This window comes from Podarcis vaucheri (assembly GCF_965113315.1).
Source record: "Podarcis vaucheri genome assembly, chromosome: 2".
Taxonomy (NCBI): Eukaryota; Metazoa; Chordata; class Lepidosauria; order Squamata; family Lacertidae; genus Podarcis; species Podarcis vaucheri.
This window is the reverse complement of record NC_138760.1, coordinates 102,496,270-102,517,219: the sequence shown is the minus strand read 5'-3', so window position 1 is coordinate 102,517,219 and position 20,950 is coordinate 102,496,270.

Here is a 20,950-nt window from a genome sequence, read left to right as displayed (position 1 = left end):
AAACTTATTAGTCACTTGTCAGCCAAAGTGTCTCTCAGTATATGCACACATGCATACAGGAAAGAGGGGAGGAATCATGCAACGCACTAATGCGCCATATAATACATTAGGAGAAACAAAACCCAATAAAGCCCACCAGCCCGCCCATAACAATAATAAAAAAATAGCAGTATATGAACATTTTTTTAAGAAAACAACAACCATGCAGACATTTCCACTCACTAACTCACAGATAAGTATAAAAATTCCACACTGACACAGCCCCAAAAAACATTCACATCAACCCAACAATTAAAAAACAACAACTCTCCATCCCATCAATAATTCCTGACAGGAAGGTTGATAGGGAGGTCCCTCAGGGGAAGCCTGGCATCTCTCCTCTCCCTTCAGGAGCAGCAGCAGCAAAAGCAGGACAGGAAGATGGTAGAAGTTTTACCTGCTCTGCAGTTGTCCTGGCTGCTTCTCCTCTCCTGCCACTGGAGGCAGGGCTGTGTTTTGATATGGCCCCTGACTAAGCCAATATTATTTGTATCCTAGTATTCTTCAGGGTTTAGCCAGTCAATCAGTGGCAACAATAACCTTCTAGGGTGTTTGTTACAAATTATTTCCTCATTGGAATAATGGCTAGGTTCTCAAAGGTGTGACAGCATTCTGTTTCCCCTTCACAAGCAGCTGCCTGCGTAGGATGGGGTCTGCGTCGGGCTTAGCAGAGACCTTTCTCTGCTAAGATCTGGAGATCATTGCTGTCTCCAGATCATCATCAAACACTGCAGCATCCTGACCAGGATTGTCAACGGAAGGTCCATGTGTATCTCCAATATGTACATCCATCTGTTTCTCTCTTTCGATACATAGGGACCACAGAATAGGTATGGAGCAAACCTTCAGGAAGTAGCAACGGGGCACTCTTATTGCATGGCAATGATATTTTTTAAAAAAACCTCAACATGCTAGCATTTTAAGTTCAAAGTTCACGTTAAAGGGAGTTTCTTTTTCTTTTTCTAAGTGAGATGCAATGCAGGGGGGGGGTTGTTCTCCCAAGAGACTCAATAAACTTGACAGATTCTGTTTAAAGAGCAGATTCCATCTTCCAGTAGCCAGCTTGCCAGAAACATTCCTCAACAAGCAACTCCACCGCAGACTAACAAATGGTGCCTATTTTTATTTATGAAATAAACAAGATCTTCAGCACTGTCTCATTATGCCAAGGCAATGTTTCTTAAACTTGTATGAAATGGTTTCTCCCCTTCTAAGCTTCTAAGATCTGTGCACTCAGTGACACTGATGGGGCTGGACTATGGGGCGCAGGTCTGGGGCCTGCAGCTGTAGGGGGACCTATTTTATTTTTTCAAACGTTTATAGAGGGTGCATTGGAGCCAGCATGCTGACAGCTGCTATTAAAAGGTTTTTTTTGGGGGGGGGGATATTAATTCCTTTAATGTCACCTGGTAAGCTGGGAGGAAGGAGCAAGCATTGCTGAAAGACAGGCAATGTAGTACATGGAAGCACAACGGCGAACATGCATCTGGTGTCCTTGATTCTTCTGAGTGACAGGTTTGGTTTTAATACTGTTACCTGCATTCCTTTTTATTTCATTTCATTAAGGCATTCGGGGTTTTTCAAAATGAAATAAAAAGAGAGAGCGATCTGGCAAACATAACCTCCGTTTAGTAGCTTTTTCAAGTATAACAAATTTGTGGGCAAAGTATGAGTTCATCAAGGAAGGCAGTGTGGTAAAAATAGATTAATGCGCTGCTGCTTCTTTTCCAGAGGTTAATGTCTGGGTTTTCTAAGACTGCGTAGGAAAGAAACTCCTGTAGACAGAGCATCGTGTTGGCATCAAAGCACTCAGCATGCAATTTATTCTGGACAATGAGCAGTGCAAAGGGATTTCCCATATATATACATTACGTTGGTGAGAGGCTTTCTGTGGCCACATTCTCATCTGCTGTAAATTGGTGCAACTGGCAGTAACTGACAGCAGGGGAAGCCTTTCTTTGCATGGTGCAAATTTGTTCCAACTTCTGAGGTGTTTCACTTTAAAGGTGTGTCTATCGGTTGTAACTGACAAATAGATGCTGTTGCACATCACCCCAATCTCTGAGCAATGTGAGATTCCAGGGGTTCTAGGAGCTTATCCTGGGTTCGTGTTTCCTTCAGAATGAGGCACAACGGAGACTGTGGTGTCTTTATAATATATGGTTTATTTACACATACTGTATATCCAACCTGAGCCTACAACGGAGGGGTTCACAGCATTAACTTCCCAAGAGTTCCCCCATACCTGCAGCCTTAGATCCAAACATAAATCAAGCATTACTCTGCCTCTCTCTGGCTTCTCACTCTGCAGCTTTTCTTCTAACTTCTAGCACAGTGTTTCCCAACCACTGTTCCGTGGCACACTAGTGTGCCGCGAGATGTTGCCTGGTGTGCCGCGGGAAAAATTAAAAAATGTGAAAGATTTTTTTTTAAGTCAAATTTTCGATTGGGGCGCCGTCACTAGATCACCGCCGCTCTGGACTTGGCAGGTGAGGGGGGTCCCCAGTGGGCGGCAGAGAGAGCCGGGGGGGAGCAGCGCTGCTCCCCGAGCCGAGCCCGGGGGAAAACTTCGGCGTCGTTGCGCCGGGTGTTGGAAGCGGAGGCTGGCGGGGGCCCCTCACCTGCAAAACCTGGTCGCCTCTCATATATTTTGTGCATTGCATTCATCACCCGCTTTCTCCTCCAAGGAGCTCCCGGGGGCGCGCGTGGTTCTTCCCGTGTTATCCTCGCAACAACAGCCCTGCGAGGTGGGTCAGGCGAGTGGCCCAAGGGAGCACCCAGCGATTGTCCTGGCCAGGTGGGGTGATTTGAACCCTGCTCTCTGCCCGGTCTTCGTCCTCATTTAGCCCCCACATGTGCATGACTGTGCATGACTGACGTTTCCCCCCCTCGTCTTGGCTATGGTGTGAGTCTGTGCTGTTAATTAATGGGGTTCTGCCTTCGGAGAAGATGAGCCAGCCCTCAAGGAGGTGATTATGTAATTTGCTAGCAATTCATGTCCCTCCCGGCGTGACGCTGCGCGCTGACGTCACGGGGCTGTAATGGTGGTGTGCCTCGAGATTTTTTTCATGAAACAAGTGTGCCTTTGCCCAAAAAAGGTTGGGAAACACTGTTCTAGCACACATCACTTAGCTCTCTACTCTGGCCTTTTGTCTTTCTAACAACCTGTAAGCTGAGGGAAGGGGCCGCATCCATTTTTCATCTGGCACAGATCCACTTCCTTTGTTCCCTTAATGGCCCGTTAGCTAGGTTATCACATCACCAGGAAGTTGGCTTGGCTAGTCCAAGAATTATAAGGGGGGGGAGGCATTCAGCCTTACCTGCCCCCTTCCAAACAAAAAACAAACAAAAAAACCCACACCTCATAGCAATATAATCTTTCCATTATTTCCACTAACCTCCCTTTGTCTACAACCACCTAGGATGAGAGACATGGGCAAAGGGGAGAGGTAAAAAACAGAAACAAACAAGGATGAAGTTGGGTGAGTGAGTCTTTATTACATTCATTAGCCTCAAGCTGTTTGGAATGCTTATATTTAATTTAGGTTTAGCTACTTCAAAGTTCATGTCATTCTAGTTAATAACTTTACTATAACTTATTATTTTCAGATGTTGGCAGGTAGACAGATGGTGAGTCACCTGGAAGATGTGGATAAAATCAGTAAGGCTTGCTTGCACAGTTGTTTTGGGTGTTGGGTGTTTTTTGGTGTGTTTGTTCTTTCATTGTTTATACTTTGCTGTCCTCTGTGTTATAAAAACAGAACTTCAAGTTTCAACAACCCCTCTTCTCACTCAAAATACCATTTTAAAATGGAATGACCACGGGACAACCGTTTCTCAAGCAACAGTTAATGTTTGCAGCCACAGTTTGCCGTTTCAAAGTTTCCTTTTATGCTCACACACACACACACACACACACTCATCTTCTACCACCAAGTCACAGATTTTGAAGTCAAATCTCCTTATTTCTGTCTGTGTTTAATCATCCTCGTCATTTCCCATTTATTACAAATAACAGTACCATACTCTCCAACATTTCTCCGATGAAAATAGGAACATCCCATTCCATAATGATCATTTTACTAATAATAATAATAATAATATTTATGCCCCACACATCTTACTGGGTTGCCCCAGCCACTCTGGGCAGCTTCCAACTTAAAACATAATTAAAAACATGATAATACAGATCCACAGATGGAATGCTAAAGTGTTGTATCGAAACCTTCCTTTCATATGAACTTCCAAAACAGCATTAAAGAGATGATTTGTCTACTGCTCAGGATAACTGATAGTTTATGGGCTTCAAATGGACTCTGCTGTGCTTTCACAGCGCCCTTCCCTTCCCTTTTGCTGTATGGAAGGGACTGATGACTACTTCTAACCTGACAGGTGCTTCTTCCATCCAGGAAATGAGCAGCATCCCTTCATATTTAGGGGGAGAGCCATAGCTCAGTGGAAGAGTGCACACTCTGCGTTCTAGCTTCAGTCCCGGGTACCTTCAGATCTTCCTGGCTTAAAGCTCTAGAGAGCTGCTGCCAGTCAGTGTTGACAATAATGAACTAGAAGGACCAGTGGTGTGCCTGAGGATAAGGCAGCTTCCTGTGTTCCACGTTCTGCTGTGAGAGGCACCTATCAAATGAGAAACAGGCGAGGGCCTTACGTGATGCTTTTTTGGCCAGGCCAACACTGCTCCGGAGTTGATGTCTCTCAAGCAGCAGTGCAAGCTGCTCTGAAAGCAGTGCACAAGTTGCTACATTTGCCCTAGCAGCTGGGTAACCGTTCAGTTGGCCTTGTCAGAAGCAGGGCGCAGAGAGTCCTTCCCAAAGTGTAGCTTTGTGCTAGATGCAGGGACCTAGGTGGCTGCCCAGTAAGCTAAGGTTACCAGATTTATTTCAATGAATCCAGGGACTGGCTGGCTGGCTGGCTGGCTGGCTGGCTGGCTGGCTGGCTGACTGACTGACTGAATGAATGAATGAATAAATAAATAAATAAATAAATAAATAAATAAATAAATAAATAAATAAATGTTTTTTTAAAAGAGGAAAAAAGTTATTAAAGAAGAAGAAGAAGAAGTAATATCTTCTCTTCTGTGGTCCCTCTGTTGCGTGGCCATCCTCTGAGTCCCAGCCTTTCTTGGAGCGCTAGCTGTGCTCCCCCCTCCCTCCCTCTCCTTCCTTGCACTGCGATTCCCTACAGGCTTACTCAGGAGTAAGCATTAGCAGAACCCCCCCCCCATGCTGCTGCCCTGCCCGCCTGTCTGGGCATCTCCTGCGCAGACATCGTCCAGTGGCCACCTATCCAGGCTGTGGTGCACCCAGTCAGTAGGTCCGGGGCAGAGCCAGCGGCAAGCGAGCGGGAGGAAGAGCACTTGGGCCAGATCAGCTCGTCTCCTGCTTGCCTCTCATCTATGATGGCCAATGACAAGCTGGCCAACAAGCTAAGCCGCTGCTTGCAATTCGAGGAGCACAATGGTGAAGCTGAGCAGCAGCCACAGCCGCCCAAGCACCACCCGGAGGCCGAGCCGACTGCCTTGGGCAGCGGTGCCGATGGCGAGCTGGGTGGCAAGTTGCAGCGGCACACCGAGCTCAATGACCCCGCGCAGCTCTCGCCCGGCGCTGGCGCCCAGCACCGTGTCTTCATCCCCTACTTCAAGTCCCAATATGATGTGTCTTGTGCACAACATATCATATAGGGACTTCCAGTGAGGCAAAATGTCAGGCGCTACGGCAGTGGGCAGCTCCTGAAGCCAGCCAGAGCCAACTGCACTACCAGGCTGGCTCCCGGTTGTTGAGACTGCCGCTGCCGCTGCTGTCGCTGCTGCCACGTTTCCCGGGGACATGAAATCCGGGGACATTCCGGGGATGGAATTTGTCTGGGAACAAGTTTGCAAATCCGGGGCTGTCCCCGGGAAATGGGGACGTCTGGTAACCCTACAGTAAGCAGAAGAGGCTGCTTTGCGCTGAATGAATTCTCGGCAAGGGCCTCGGAATCTGTCCCTGCTGTCATGGTTAGCCTTGGAATGGGATGCACAACACCTATTGCATGCACAACTCATGAACTGGATGCATGTGCGTGAGCATCTGTCAGGGAACTGACATCGGAGCGAGAGGCGAAGGGGAGGCTCCCAGATGATGCTGGCGAAGGACCCAGCAGCAGGGGAAGAAACAGCTCAGTAGAGGGGGAAGCCATTCAGCGCAACACCAGGGATGAAGGGGGGCAGACGGGGGAATTGGAGAGAGGGCTCCAGGACTCTTCACTGGACATCAGCGAGGAGAGCCCAGGTCCTCCGCTACCCACGCCTTCCCTGCGCAGAAGACTCCCGCGCAGTGAGAGGAGGAGGAGACTGGGTGTCAAACAACTTTTATGCTGGAAGAGGTTCAAGAAACCTGTGTGAAAGCAGTTGAGGCAGCCCCGCCAACAGAGCAGCCTCTGGCTTGTGAAGAGACATATTTTGAACTTCAATTTGCAGTACACCGCTGTTTTGGAAATGGGAAAAAGGGTTGTGGGGTTGGGAGGGAAAAGATAATATATTGATACTACTGGTACTTCCAGAATATATATGATACTTTTAAGTCTGTACATTCATTGCATTTCCTAAAATACTGTAATTTAGTGTCAATTGTGTTTATAAGCTCAGACAATATACCTTCAATAAAAAGGTTGAGGGAAAAAAAGGGGGGATTGGACTCGATGGCCCTTGTAGTCTCTTCCAACTCTATGATTCTATGATTCTAAACGCCCACTGACGGATTCTGCCAGTGACTGAGGCAGCCACGATGAGAAGGGGCTGTGCAGTCAGAAAGGGTTAACAAGGCAAATTAACCGAGAAAGGCACCAGTTTACGCACGAGTAACTCATACCTATTACAGCATCCTTCCATGGATGTTTGCCCTACCTGGGTTGAAGCGTAAATCTGTATCAGGGATGGGGAACCTGTAGCCCTCCAGGTGTTACTGGACTCAATTCCAAACAGCTCTAGCCAGCCTGGCCAGTGGACAGTCCTGGGAGTTGGAGCCCAACCACATGCGGAGGAACACAGGTTCCCCATTCCCCCTTTACCAACTGAACCCCGAAGAAGAGAAGCCTAGCCCACGGCAGCAGAAAGAAAGGGAAAGAAAAGTATACCCCATTATATACTTAACAGAATATAGACTGTAAAAGACTGGAATTATTCTCGCACATTTCTACATTTCAATTTCCAATAGGCAGCATTCTCTATAATCACATGCACTCTAATCTTTTACCACCTAGTCTCAGATTTTGAAGTCAAATTTCCTTCTTTTTGTCTGTATTTAAAAATAATAATAATCATTTTCCATCTATTACAAATAACAATACAGATCCACAGACGGAACGCTGAAGTTGTAATTCAATCTCTGGGTTTGACTGCCATTCACTGATACCTCGAGCTGTGCGCTTATTATTTGTGACATCAGCAGAAGCTCTCGATTGAATTGCAGCCTTATATTTAATTAGGGACTATGTATTATTTTGTATGCAATATCCAGAATTAAAAATAGCCCCTTTCCCCAGTATAATGGGCAAAAGCAGCAGTGTTTGAATATATATTCTAATTGATATTTCTTGTGCTTATTCTAAAAGTAATCAAAACGTATGCTAAAATATTAATTATAATATTTTACTGTATTATAGTCCTTGATTTATTGCTGCCTCTTTTGCTTCACTTTTAATTATTATACATTGTATGAAAAACTAAGATTCTTTTTTTCAAAAAAAATTGAAGAATTATTTGGCAAAGAAATTAATGCATAATTCAATACAGGTCTTCATAGTGAACTTTATATTAAACATAACAAAAGGTGTATTTAGCACAGTTTGCAATTTCTATTTTTTTTTAGAAAAAATATTTTCTTGGCTTTCGCAACATGTCGCTCAACCAGTGACAAAGCTCATAAAGGAACAAAGGACGAAAATCATGGATGGCCCTTTTTTATATAAGCAGAGGTACCATTTCAAAGCCTGAAAAAAAGAGAGAGAAATCAAAGAGCTTTTGAATACAGAGATCATATTAAAAGAAATATTGAACTGTTTGCTTAAAAAATCTTACATTATTGCCAGCTTTTTAAACCTGACTCCTTTTTGAAGGAGAACACCAGTTAGGGACAAAGAGAATATTTTCATGCAAAAATCCAGCACAGGTTCAGAGGCACAGCCAGAGACCATTTCAAGTGGGCACACAAATTTAATTCAAGTTTTTTCCTTTCCTTTATTCCACATTTAACAAAGTTGAAGGATTTATTGACCTCTCTGACACTTGCATAGGCTTCAGTCACTAATGTTTGCCTCAGGTGGAAAGTAAATATCGGGCTGGATTTTTACATCCACCTGAAATGGATCGTGGAGACAAAAACTGAGAGGCAGGAAAAGCTCTAGATTCACCTTCACAGTGTGCCCAAAGATGCTCAGCATAGCTAAGGCAAACAGATACATTTACTGGGCGACTTATTTTTGCCCTACAAGGTTCTGACAGTAAGGTAGGTGCCCAAACGTTTTTCTCTCTCTTTCCTTTCGCTCTTTCTTTAATCTCTTCCCAACTACACAGCTGTACATGGAAATACTTATTATACAGACGAGAGAAAGGAGCAACACATAAAATGCTTTGTAAAACACTTTGAGATTATTATTATTTTTACAATCACACAGTGTATAAATTTCATAAATAAAATCATGGCCCAGTTGGCCCTTGAATTTTGCCCCATGCCAGTCTCTGTTTCGTCACTAGCTGTTGTATCTCTGGTAATCCCAGACAGGTTTCTGATAACACAAGACCCTTAACAGGCATCTTGGACCCACTGAAAGCCAACATACAGTGGTACCTCGGGTTAAGAACTTAATTCGTTCCGGAGGTCCATTCTTAACCTGAAACTGTTCTTAACCTGAAGCAGCACTTTAGCTAATGGGGCCTACCGCTGCTGCTGTGCTGCTGCCGCACAATTTCTGTTCTCATCCTGAAGCAAAGTTCTTAACCTGAGGTACTATTTCTGGGTTAGAGGAGTCTGTAACCTGAAGCGTCTGTAACCCAAAGTACCACTGTACATCGCTCTACACGACTCACAGTATCTGGAGGACTGTCTCCATCCTTATATACCTGATTGAACCTTGAGATCTGAAGTGAGGAACCTCAAGTCTTTGGAGGGAAAGCGGTCCTCTGGGCCTCTCAGTCTGGCCCTCAGAAGGACTCACCACACTATGACCTCACTGACCCTGCTATGTGGCCTCCTTGAGTGCTTTTGTCTAGCTGAAATGGGTCCTTGAAATGTGATAATACTTCTTGCTTGCTCATATGGAATATGGAGGGTGTGTGTGTGTGCCAAATTCATGGAGGAGATGGCTATAGATGGCCACTAGCCATAATGCTTCTGCTCTGCCTCCTCAGCTGGAGGAGGCAATGCTTCCAAACATCAGTTTCTGGGGGACTTCCGGGTTGGCGCCATCGCCGAATGGCGGACTCCCTCCGAGCTCCGGAGGGAGTCTGCTCGGCAGGGGCTGGGTCCTACCGCGCCGGCGACGCGGGGACCCTTAAAAACCACGGGCACGGAGCCCGTGGACATGGGTGACTCGGCTGGCACCGTTAGCGCCCTCCCGACTCGTGAAGGAGCCTTTTTAAAGGCTTCGGATCGGGTGCCGGGGAGTGGCGTGGTGCTGTGAGTCCTCTGCTTTCCCTGCCAAGCGAAGCCGCATGCCATTCGACGGAGAGCGCTGACTTCTTCCATTGAAAATTCGGACTATCAACAACAACCCGTGAGTAATTGGGAAACCGGGTTTAAAAGGAGAAAAAAAGAATTTTTTCGGATTCGGCACGAGCGGGGGTGATCCAAAAAGGAAGTCTATCCCCCCCAACTGTAAACATTCTAAAACAAGGACTGGGTAACCAAGGTCGAAAGGAGAAGCATATTTTCGATAAAAACTATTAAATTCCACGATGGGAAATTATAAGAAGTGTGCTGGAGGAGAAGAGTGGAGGGTGAGAAGGAAAAGGTAACCCCCCCCCTGGGAACCGGGGCGATTTGCAGAGCCTGGTGTAGAGAGACGGAGACTTTGACAGCTGTCAAAGTAGCTGTCAAAGTTGGAGAATATAAAGAGGACTTTGTTATGAGGACTTTGCTGGTTAATTTTGTTACAATTTGCTACAATTTGGATATAAACTGTCGAAAATAAGGAACAACAACTTGACTTTTGGATTAGAGGAAACAAAGTTACTACAATCCCCCTAGAGGGGTTTCGGGACATTACAAGAACGGTCGTAAGTGGAAAAATACTTTTGGATTCGCACAGGACTTGTTATCTTCTGGGAAAGCTGCAAAACTGAAACAGTATTTTGTCTACAGAGGTGTTTATAATAAAGGAGACAATAGAATCTTCTATTGAAGAAAGGAAGGGACTGGATGTAAGTTTTTGTTCCTGAACAACAATAACCTCTGTAGAGGCACCAGATTTCGGAATTAGAACGTTTTAGCAGCTGAACAGGACAAGAAACCTGAGAAAGTGAGGGAAGGAAAAAAAAGAACAAAGGACTGACTACGACATGGAAAGAACAATGGGAGGAGCGGTAAAGATCAAGGAAATTAAAGGCCTTTTTTAGATTGGACGTTTGAAGTTAAATATCATTAAAATAAATAAATTAAAAGGAAACCGGCAAGGGGGAATTGAGGAGAAATCTAGCCATGGATTTGAGACCTCCAGGTTGACAACATACAGACTGATGGACATGGGGAATTCAAACCGGGGAAGGGGGGGGAGAGATTTGGAATCCAAAGGCTATGTAACTATTTTTTGAACTTTTTTTATATATATATCTTTTATTTTCTATATCTTTATATAACTTTTGTATATCATGTTACTTTGATTGGACGTGTTCAAAAAAGGGAATTCGTGGAAGGAAACTGGGGTGGATCTTGGGGGAAAATCTTTTCTTTCTTTTTCTGTTAATGATGTGGGATGGTGGTAAGACTGTATAATTTAAATTGGATAATGGGTTAAACAAATTAAGTTTTAAACTGGGACCGAGAGCTTGTAGAACCAAAGTAATGAAAGGGGAATACAGTTGGGAGGGGGAGGGGGGAGTCCCAGAAAGTTGGTAATGAAAGTAAGGTTTAAAGTGTATTTTATCTTTTCTTTTCTTTTGTTTTTCTATATCTTTTGTGCTTTTGAAAATTTAATAAATATGATTAAAACAAAACAAAACATCAGTTTCTGGAATCAGCAGAAGGAAAGAGTTCTCTTGTGCCTGAATCTTGCACGTGGGTTTCCCAGAGGCATCTAGTTGGCCACTGTGAGAACAGGATGCTGGACTAGATCCAGCAGGCCTCATCCAGCAGGTTCTTGTTCTGTTCTTATGCTCTGTGCCCTTCAATAATTTTTGAAAGCACTTTTCCATCCTCAAGCTGGATACGTTGCATGATTATCATGCAACTTCAAGCTTTCAGTGATAAATCATTCCCATTATTTTTGACCTTTGGCCAGTCCAAGACACTTTACCCCCTAAAGCAGAGGAGCAAATGGCACTTCCCCGGCAGCTCTCAAGGCACAGCCACTTGACAAGGGTGATGGGAGCTGAAAGGCACCAGGTTGCGGAAGTCTGGTGCAGAAGAGTGTAGCAGTTGATTCAGAAAAGACTTCCCTTTCCTGGAGTTTTGTGAAGCTCAGCACTCATGTTCGGAATCAGCATCAATAGATCTTTCCGACATTAATTCTAATTAGAAAACGTAAACTCAAGTTATGCTAATACGCAATCATCTTTAAATGTTCGCAGTATACAGAAACTGCATAATTTCACCACAAATGGTACAGCAGAGCTAGGCAGCGAAAGTGAAGGAAGAGCCAAGATGTGCTAGTGCTACATCTGCTTATAGGTTGGTCTTGTGTCATCGAGCTGTGCAAAGCTTTTATCAACACAAACTGACCTAGCACAATCCAGACTCCAGATGAGATGGAAGCAACTAATCCTGATCAGAGTTTCATGCCACAGGCATCCATCTCTTTTGTGGATTTCCCAGACCTGTGTGACTTTTTACAATGTGCAAGGGACAAAGGCATCAATAGTAGCCTTTCATTGTATGCTCACAAAGTATTTGTGGTGGCACCCCCGCAGCAGAGGCTAGGCCTGTGGTAGAGTGTTCAGATGTCCCTACCACTCTTCGAGATCCCTGCAGCTGGAAAGTAAATCTAAATAACATTTGTGTAGGGTAAACCCATACCCTCCAACATTTCTCCGGTGAAAATAAGGGTGTCTTAAGGAAAAATGGGACACTCCAGGATCAAATCAGAAACCAGGGTGGCTTCTCTAAATCAGGGATGTCCCTGGAAAATAGGGACACTTGGAGGGTCTGTAAGTCAGTCCTGTTGCACTTGGAACCAAGACTGTATAAACAGGCCTGTTTGGGATTTTGTGTTTTTCCAACTCACAGTTCAAAACAATTACAGATTGTGTATTCTTTTAAATGTATAGATACATGAAATATGCAAATAATGCAAATAATTACTTCATTGATATCCTAAAGCCCTGTTTGGGTATGCAAATTATGTGAACAATAATTGATTGTTGGCCACACCTTCTGCTGCCCAAGTGTTCCTGCTCTACACATGTGGGCTCTCCATGTGATGTGAAAATCTTTGAAATCAAGTTCAAAATCACATGGAGAAGGATCCCTCCAACAGATGTGGGCCACCAATGTGCAGGTGTCAGGATCAGGCCTGCATGGGAGCAGAGCCAGTGAACACAGCCCTGTTCTCCCACCACGTGTGATTACTGTTCACATGTTCTGAATGCCAACACTGGGCTTGTGAAGCAGAGTTTTTTGCATGCATTAGAAAAACTGAATTACTGTACCAAGTTGTTATACGGACAAACTGTGGTCTTCTAGAGCCACCCATTTAGCATGATAATTTAGCATGAAAGGATATATCCTCTGTCAGAGACCTTACATCTTCCAAATAGCTGATGATGCTCTTGTCCTGCCAATATGCTACCCCATCAAAAATGAATATATTGTTCCCTGTGATATTTACAAATGCATTCTCATTAGCCTGAAAGCGACATGACCTGGTTTGCTGAAAGATGAAATTAAAAAAACATGTTTGTTTTTAAATGAATAACTGATTCCGTACTAAATCATCTAACACACTGTCTATTTATATTTCATAAGGACAAATGTTTCTGACAACTCTCATAATAGGTTTGTACAAGCATGCCATGTTCTTCCTAAGGAGGTTTGCTTGAGTGACATAAATTGCCATTAATGAAAATTTTAACAAATCAGGCTAAATAATTTTTAACTTTTAATGTGCAGAGATGCAACATAACAAGTCCAGCCTAGCGAGAAGCGACACTTGTTTTGGAAATAGGTTGCAGAATATATTTATCTAATCAGACACACACACCAAAAGAAGGAGCAGGAACATTATATTTTAATAATACTTGCGTGGTTTTGTTGACGTGTAAAGGAAAAATACAGGAATATACAGCAGCTTCCATGAAGTCTGGAATACATACAGGGCCTCTCTGCCGAGCATCAAGTCATTGGAATAATGCTAGATTGGTGATGTTCCAGCAACAATATGTGCAACATTATCCATCAGTTTTAGAACTTTTACCCAAGGTTTTATCCAACAATTAACTGCCATTGCCATTGGCTTGGATTAGCTAGGAATGAAACTCTATCAAGCCATTTCAAATCCAGGAATTCTTAAGGATTCGTGCTATTCTTTCTGAAATCTGATATTAAAAATCTGCTACTACGACCTGAATTACTACATCCCTGGCCTATGGACATGAGCCAGCCTTTCTAAGCCATTAGCCTCCAGATGCTGGACTCCAGCTCCCATAATCTGGAGCCAACATGATCAAGGAAGATAGAAGATGTAATCCACCAATGGCTGAATGGCCACAAATTGGGGGAGGTTGGCATAAACCTTTGATCACTGTAACTGTTGGGTCGTATTTTAAGAGAGAGTGGAAAAGAAGGAAGGGGAGTAGAAGAGAAAGAACAAAGAACAATAATGTATTCAGGGGAAATTAAAGTGGGGTTCCAAGTTTGGTGCTGGGGTTGAAGTTGAATTGCTGGTCTGAACAAACTGAAGGTGACTTGTTCTACCAGAGCAGGGTTGGGAGGAGAAAGATATAATGTAAGAAAAAGCACCAAAAGACAATGCTATGGGGAAATGAGGCTCAGTCCACTAATCTGGCCTTCCATTTCAACTTGCCCCAAGAATCCCTGCAGACAGACATCCATTAGTGCTGCAGAACTCAAGAACACGGACACTTCTATTAGGCTTCTTGCTTTTGTTTTGCGTGTTCTCTTCAAGCACGCTTGTTGAATTATTTGTAGCCTGCCTTCTGCATGAATGTGAAGAGGGAGTGAGGGGAAAAGCGGGAGTATGAAAACACTTCCAAGGACTCTTTCAGATGCTCTTTGAGGTAATTTTTATTTTATGGCATTATTTATCCAGGGCTGTAGCTTGCCCCAGCCCAAACATCTGGGATTTGTAACAACACTTGAAAAACAAAAGCGGCGCGCATAAAATGTGCATTTAAATACCAGGTGAATATCATAACAAATGCTAAATGTCCCAAACAAATCCAATGGGCTTAGCCCAGAGAAGCAAAGGCCCAACTCAGAAAATGTATTGCACTGATATCCAGATGAGGCTTACTTGGCAAGTCACGGTTGGAAAGTAACTCCTTCTTCCATGCTTCCTGATGTCTCTGCATAAAATATGAATAATCAAGAAGGCATTCTTGCATGATCTTAAGGAATCCTAATAGGACACAAGAGGGATGGGAGTATGCTGAGAAAAGAATCAGAATAAAGATGTTGTTGTTAGTTGTTAGCTTGTTTACTGCCATTCCTAGAAGAGCCATGGGCAAGGTACGGCATGTAATACATACAATAAAAAAGCACTAAAAAAATGTTATTAAAGTTGCTAACAGCTTGTTACTTACACTGATATAAAATTGTGAAAGCCTGGGCAAATAGAAATGTCTTCAGTTCACATCTGTTTTTTAATTTTTTAAAATGCCTCCCTCTTTAAAAACAAAAAGTCAATGCTCCTGGTACAATGACCTAGCTCACCCATTATCTATATTTCAAGTGCCCTCAGGGCCATCTTACCTGTAATAGGTATGAGTTACTTGTGCGTAAGCTGGTGCCTTTCTCGGTTAATTTGCCTTGTTAAACCTTTCTGACTGCACAGCCCCTTCTCATCGTGGCTGTCTCAGTCACTGGCAGAATCCGTCAGTGGGCGTTTCTTGAACCTCTTCCAACATAAAAGTTGTTTGACACCCAGTCTCCTCCTCCTCTCACTGCGCGGGAGTCTTCTGCGCAGGGAAGGCGTGGGTAGCGGAGGACCTGGGCTCTCCTCACTGACGTCCAGTGAAGAGTCCTGGAGCCCTCTCTCCAATTCCCCCGTCTGCCCCCCTTCATCCCTGGTGTTGCGCTGAATGGCTTCCCCCTCTACTGAGCTGTTTCTCCCCCTGCTGCTGGGTCCTTCGCCAGCATCATCTGGGAGCCTCCCCTTCGCCTCTCCCTCCGATGTCAGTTCCCTGACATTACCCATAGGCGCTAGGGGTGCGGGGCACCGGGCTTTCAGGGGCGCCAGGCTGAGAGTCTGGGGCCCAAGAGTTGAGTCTGGGGAAGAGCCCGCCCAGGAGTCAGAGGACCGTGGCAGGCTCTTCTGCTGCAGGCGGCTCTGCGCTGCGAGTTTTGTGGGAATGTTCTGGGGTGCAGGAGAGGATATATTGACTAATTATATCCTTGTCCAACTTGTGCTAACAAGTTCCCAAAATATCAGCAGAGTTTATAAACATTCCCCTTTAAGTTCGCAACGGTAACGTGTGCACAGGTTCGCTAGAACCTCTATAATAATTACTCTGGTAATTTCCCCTTTGTTCCCTCTTAAAATACAAGACACAACACAGTCTTTATAAAAGTATAAAAGAGTTTACTCACGATCTGTTCACAATATGATCCCAGACGGCAGACAGGCTTAAAAAGGTAAAATACACTTAGAATCTATCTTTTAGGAAGATAGCCCTCTCCTCTCTTGGCTGAGAGCCAAGAGGGCATCCTGCTTCTTCGAAAGGTGATGGCAGAGAGAGAGAGATGGCTGCCTGCCCTGTGCTTTTCTCATTACCTGCACAGGTGAGGCCACACCCACCTCTGGTCACATGCGGAGGAAGTCCGTCCCCAGGAAGTTTACCTGCTTGCTGGACAGACATCCCTCTCCATGTACACTCTAGGAATGTTGTCATTGACTGCTCCTGTGTTTACATCCCACAAGTTTGGGGGCAACCAAGCCAGCGAGACGCTGAGGCGGCCGGCCGGCTCTGCCCTCCTGTGCACCAGGGACTGGGCAACCTGGGGGGGGGGTGCTGGGCGGATCTTTGTATCCCGGCACTGCATATGCTTAAAACAGCCCTGAGTGCCCTTCATGTACAAGAGCTGGAATACCCTCTCCCCACCCCACCCCATTGGTTCATCTAATAGTAAAAGTCTGGAAATCTCTGCCAGTTCTGACATTTTACTTCTACATTTTGGGGTTGTTGAAAGGTACTAAAGGCCTCCCTAGTCACTCTCTTGCCTAAGTCAGGAATTGTGACCCTGTGGTCCACTATAATCCCCCGACCATAATTCCCATAATCCCCTGACCATTGGCCACACACTGGGTAGATTTGACTGAAGTTGAAGTCCAAAAACCTCTGCAGTGTCACAGGTTGTTGTTTTTATTTCTAACCCATCCTTCATCAGTTAATGATCCCTGGGCAAGTTACACGTTAAGATTCAAAACATAAAACACTACAGTCAAATTCATAAGAAAGACAGGAACACATAAAAATATAAAAAGTAAAACAAAAAAATGCCACTCAAAAACCCTCTTCATAAGAGCATGGACAGCCTCATCATTTAACCGTTAAGTTAATTTCATTAAGCGCTCACAAAAGTCAAATATATGTTATCAACTGGGGATGAAAAAAAAGAAGAAGCAAGGTTGGCCTTTCCCAAACTGGTGCCTTACAGAAGTTTTGGCTCACAACAGCCCTAGACATGGCTGATCCTTGCTCCTCACAAATAATTTTGAGAGTTCCCTTTGACATTGCTTAGTTTCAGTTTACTTCCTCATCCTTTCTATCTCCATTCCTCTTCTCAATAATGAATCTTAATTTGGAACCTGTGATTTGTTTGTAAACCTCTGTCAGGAAAAGGATCTTTCCCCTGTATGCCAGCTGTGCTTACACACTTTGTTTTGTGTTTGCTCAGGAGTGAGGCCCCCCCACCCCACAATGCAACCTATTCTTTCAGGAACTGCACTTTCTGCAAAGTTGTCTGGAAATTGCCGTACATGAGCCCCTACTTGCTCAGTATGCCTGCACAACTGCACGAAGCTCTTGCACTTGAGCAAGAGTTTGTGCATTGCAGTTCCTTTACAGACAACTGTGCAGAATATGCATTTGCTGAAGGAAGCGGCTGTGATGTTAGGAGCGGCGCTAAAAATGTGATACTGCTCTTGAGTAAATGCAGAATTGCCCTACACATACCTAGGAGATTGCTTAGCCATTCTAGATAACATCCTGTCGATTCTGTAGTTCTGATTGGTCAATAAAAATTGGAGCCTCACTGCAAGGAGGGCCTGGGATAACCATGGCAACTTGGGCAGGAAGCTGAAGTAGGCCTCATTATATTACATTGCAATTGTCACCCATAGAAGCCACTAACTAGGAGGAATGACTAAAGTCTGGTCTTTTGAAGCCTCAAAAAAAGGTTAATCATTGCCAGCAGAAGAAGAGGATGTAGCACACATTTCATTCCTGGAAATAGTATGAGAGAAGCTTTGAACATTAAATATAAACACCAACAGAAGGTGTTATATCCTCTCTTCCTGTGTAAAACCTGGGGGAGATTGTGCATACTATAGTGAGGTGCACATTTGTAGAAATCTTCTATCTTTCTCCTTGGCTTATAACAAGCCTGTCCTTTGCTTATAACACAACAGCACAAAACCTAAGATGTGCAGATCAACCTTTATGTATAATTCTACCCTCTCAGAATCAAGGAGTGGGCCCGTGGCAATCATGAAGCCTGTGGCTCCTCAACTTGTGGCCTGGCTCAGTTAATAATAATAATAATAATAAATAATAAATTTTATTTATATCCCGCCCTCCCCAGCCGAAGCCGGGCTCAGGGCGGCTAACAACAATAAAAATAGTTCAACATTCTAAAACATTCATTATAACATTAATTAAATCAAATTAAAATCAAATTAATGGCAACCATCAAGCAAATTTTTGTGCAGATTGCCAGAGGAGGGGGTCAGGCTGCGCCCTGACAAAAGGCCTGGTGGAACAGCTCTGTCTTGCAGGCCCTGCGGAAGGATGCCAGGTCCTGCAGGGCTCTAGTCTCTTGTGACAGAGCGTTCCACCAGATTGGAGCCGCGGCCGAGAAGGCCCTGGCTCTAGTTGAGGCCAGCCTAACCTCTCTGAGGCCTGGGATCTTTAGGGTGTTTTTATTTGCAGACCGTAAATTTCTCTGTGGGACATACCAGGAGAGGCGGTCCCGTAGGTACGAGGGTCCTAGGCCGTATAGGGCTTTAAAGGTTAAAACCAGCACCTTAAACCTGATCCTGTACTCCACCGGGAGCCAGTGCAGCTGGTACAGCACCGGATGGATATGATCTCGCAGCGAAGACCCCGTAAGGAGTCTCGCTGCGGCATTCTGCACCCGCTGGAGTTTCTGGGTCAGTCTCAAGGGCAGCCCCACGTAGAGCGAGTTACAATAATCCAGTCTGGAGGTGACCGTCGCATGGATCACAGTGGCTAGGTCAGGGCGAGAGAGATAAGGAGCCAACTGCTTAGCCTGGCGGAGATGAAAACTGCCGCCTTTGTTATAGCTGTAATCTGCGCCTCCATAGAGAGGGAGGTATCGAAGATTACACCCAAGCTCTTCACGGATGATGCTGGCACTAATTGCACCCCCGCAAGAGACGGGAGTTGCCCCCTCAATCCCATATCGCTCCGTCCCAGCCAGAGGACCTCTGTCTTCGAAGGATTTAACTTCAACCGGCTCCCACGTAACCATCCAGCCACAGCTTCCAGACATCTGGTCAGTGTATCTGGGGCCGAGTCAGGATGGCCATCCATCAACAGATAGAGTTGGGTGTCATCGGCATACTGATGGCAACCCAGCCCAAAACTCCGGACAAGCTGGGCGAGGGGGCGCATAAAGATGTTAAAAAGCATCGGGGAGAGAATCGCACCCTGAGGCACTCCACACACCAAGGAGTGGCGCGATGACAATTCCCCCCCAAGCGCCACCCTCTGTCCCCGACCGGAGAGAAACGAGCGCAGCCATTGAAGGACTGTGCCCTGGATCCCCACGTCGGCAAGGCGGCGGTCCAGGAGTTCGTGATCGACCATGTCAAAGGCTGCTGACAGGTCTAGAAGAATCAGCAGCCCCGACCCGCCTCGATCCAGCTGCCTGCGGAGATCATCTGTTAGGGCGACCAGAGCCGTCTCGGTCCCATGACCAGCACGGAAGCCGGACTGGAATGGGTCGAGAGCAGATGTTTCATCCAGAAACCTACCAAGCTGTTCAGCAACCGCTCTCTCAATCACCTTACCCAGGAATGGAAGATTCGAAACCGGGCGGTAATTGGATAGATCTAAAGGATCTAATGATGTTTTCTTTAAGAGCGGATGCACCACTGCCTCCTTCAGTTCCCCTGGGAATATCCCAGTGCCAAGGGACAAATTGATGATATCACCCAGGGGGGCCCGCACCTCGTCTGGACACGCTCTAATCAGCCAGGACGGGCACGGGTCAAGAGGACAAGTGGTGGGCTTTCCAGCTTGGAGGAGTCTGTCCACATCAGCTGGGGATATCCAGTTAATGGTTAAAACAGTTTTATATGAGGTATTGTCCAAGCCACATTATTTTCCCAGACTACAAGCAATACGTGCAAGTCTCTTGCCTTATTATCACCTTCAGCTTCTGTCTGAGTAGCTAAGGTTGCAGTCCTATACACACTTATCTGAGCAGGCAAAAAGCCAGTATCCAGTATCCTGCTCCAGTATCCTGATCCTGCTCTCACAGCGGCCAACCAGATCTCCACGGGCAGTTCCCAAGCAAAACCTTAGCGCAACAGCACTCTCCCCACCTTCCCAGCAGCTGGTACTCAGAGGCCTACGCCACCCAAAACCTGAGGTAGAACGTGCCCATTATGGCTGGTTGGGTCATACTTTATGTAGGCATATGCAGGATTGTGATGTAAGACGTCATTTGCAATAATTCTGAAGATCCTAGCTATCTTTCTCATTCTCCTTCTTAAACTTCTAGCCCTTAAGCTGAGGAGAAAAATCTGAAAGCTTGAATGCCCTTTCAAACCCTTGCTATACATATTTTTTTAATGAATGCACAGCGTCTTGTGGCGTGTAGCCACTGAGGAACACTCTTGCTTGCCCTTCTAGAGGCTGACGTTGAGGCTGGAACCTGAACGAAGTACAGGACGGAGAGATCTGCTATTAGCTGTCCAAACTGCAGATGGGAAGTGGCTCTGTTAGGCTCCCATGTGTGATACTGTTAATTAAACAACATCTACTCAGGGAAATGAGCACTGAGTGTCTTCATTCCCCTAAAAATGATTCTTGACAGCTTCTTTGATTATATACCCCTGCATCTGCTTCCATAATTCTTTGGACAGTGAAGCCTTCAATGGGACAAGTGATTAGAATGATGGAGGTGGACAAATAATGCGTGAGAATCATCAGAGATTCTAAACTTGCTTGGTTTATGGCCTATAAAATATAGATAATCGCATTAGTGTCACACTTAGGCGTGTCAGGATATAACATTGGCCTGTTGGGCACACAAAGCACTGCAAATGACATTGCACTCCC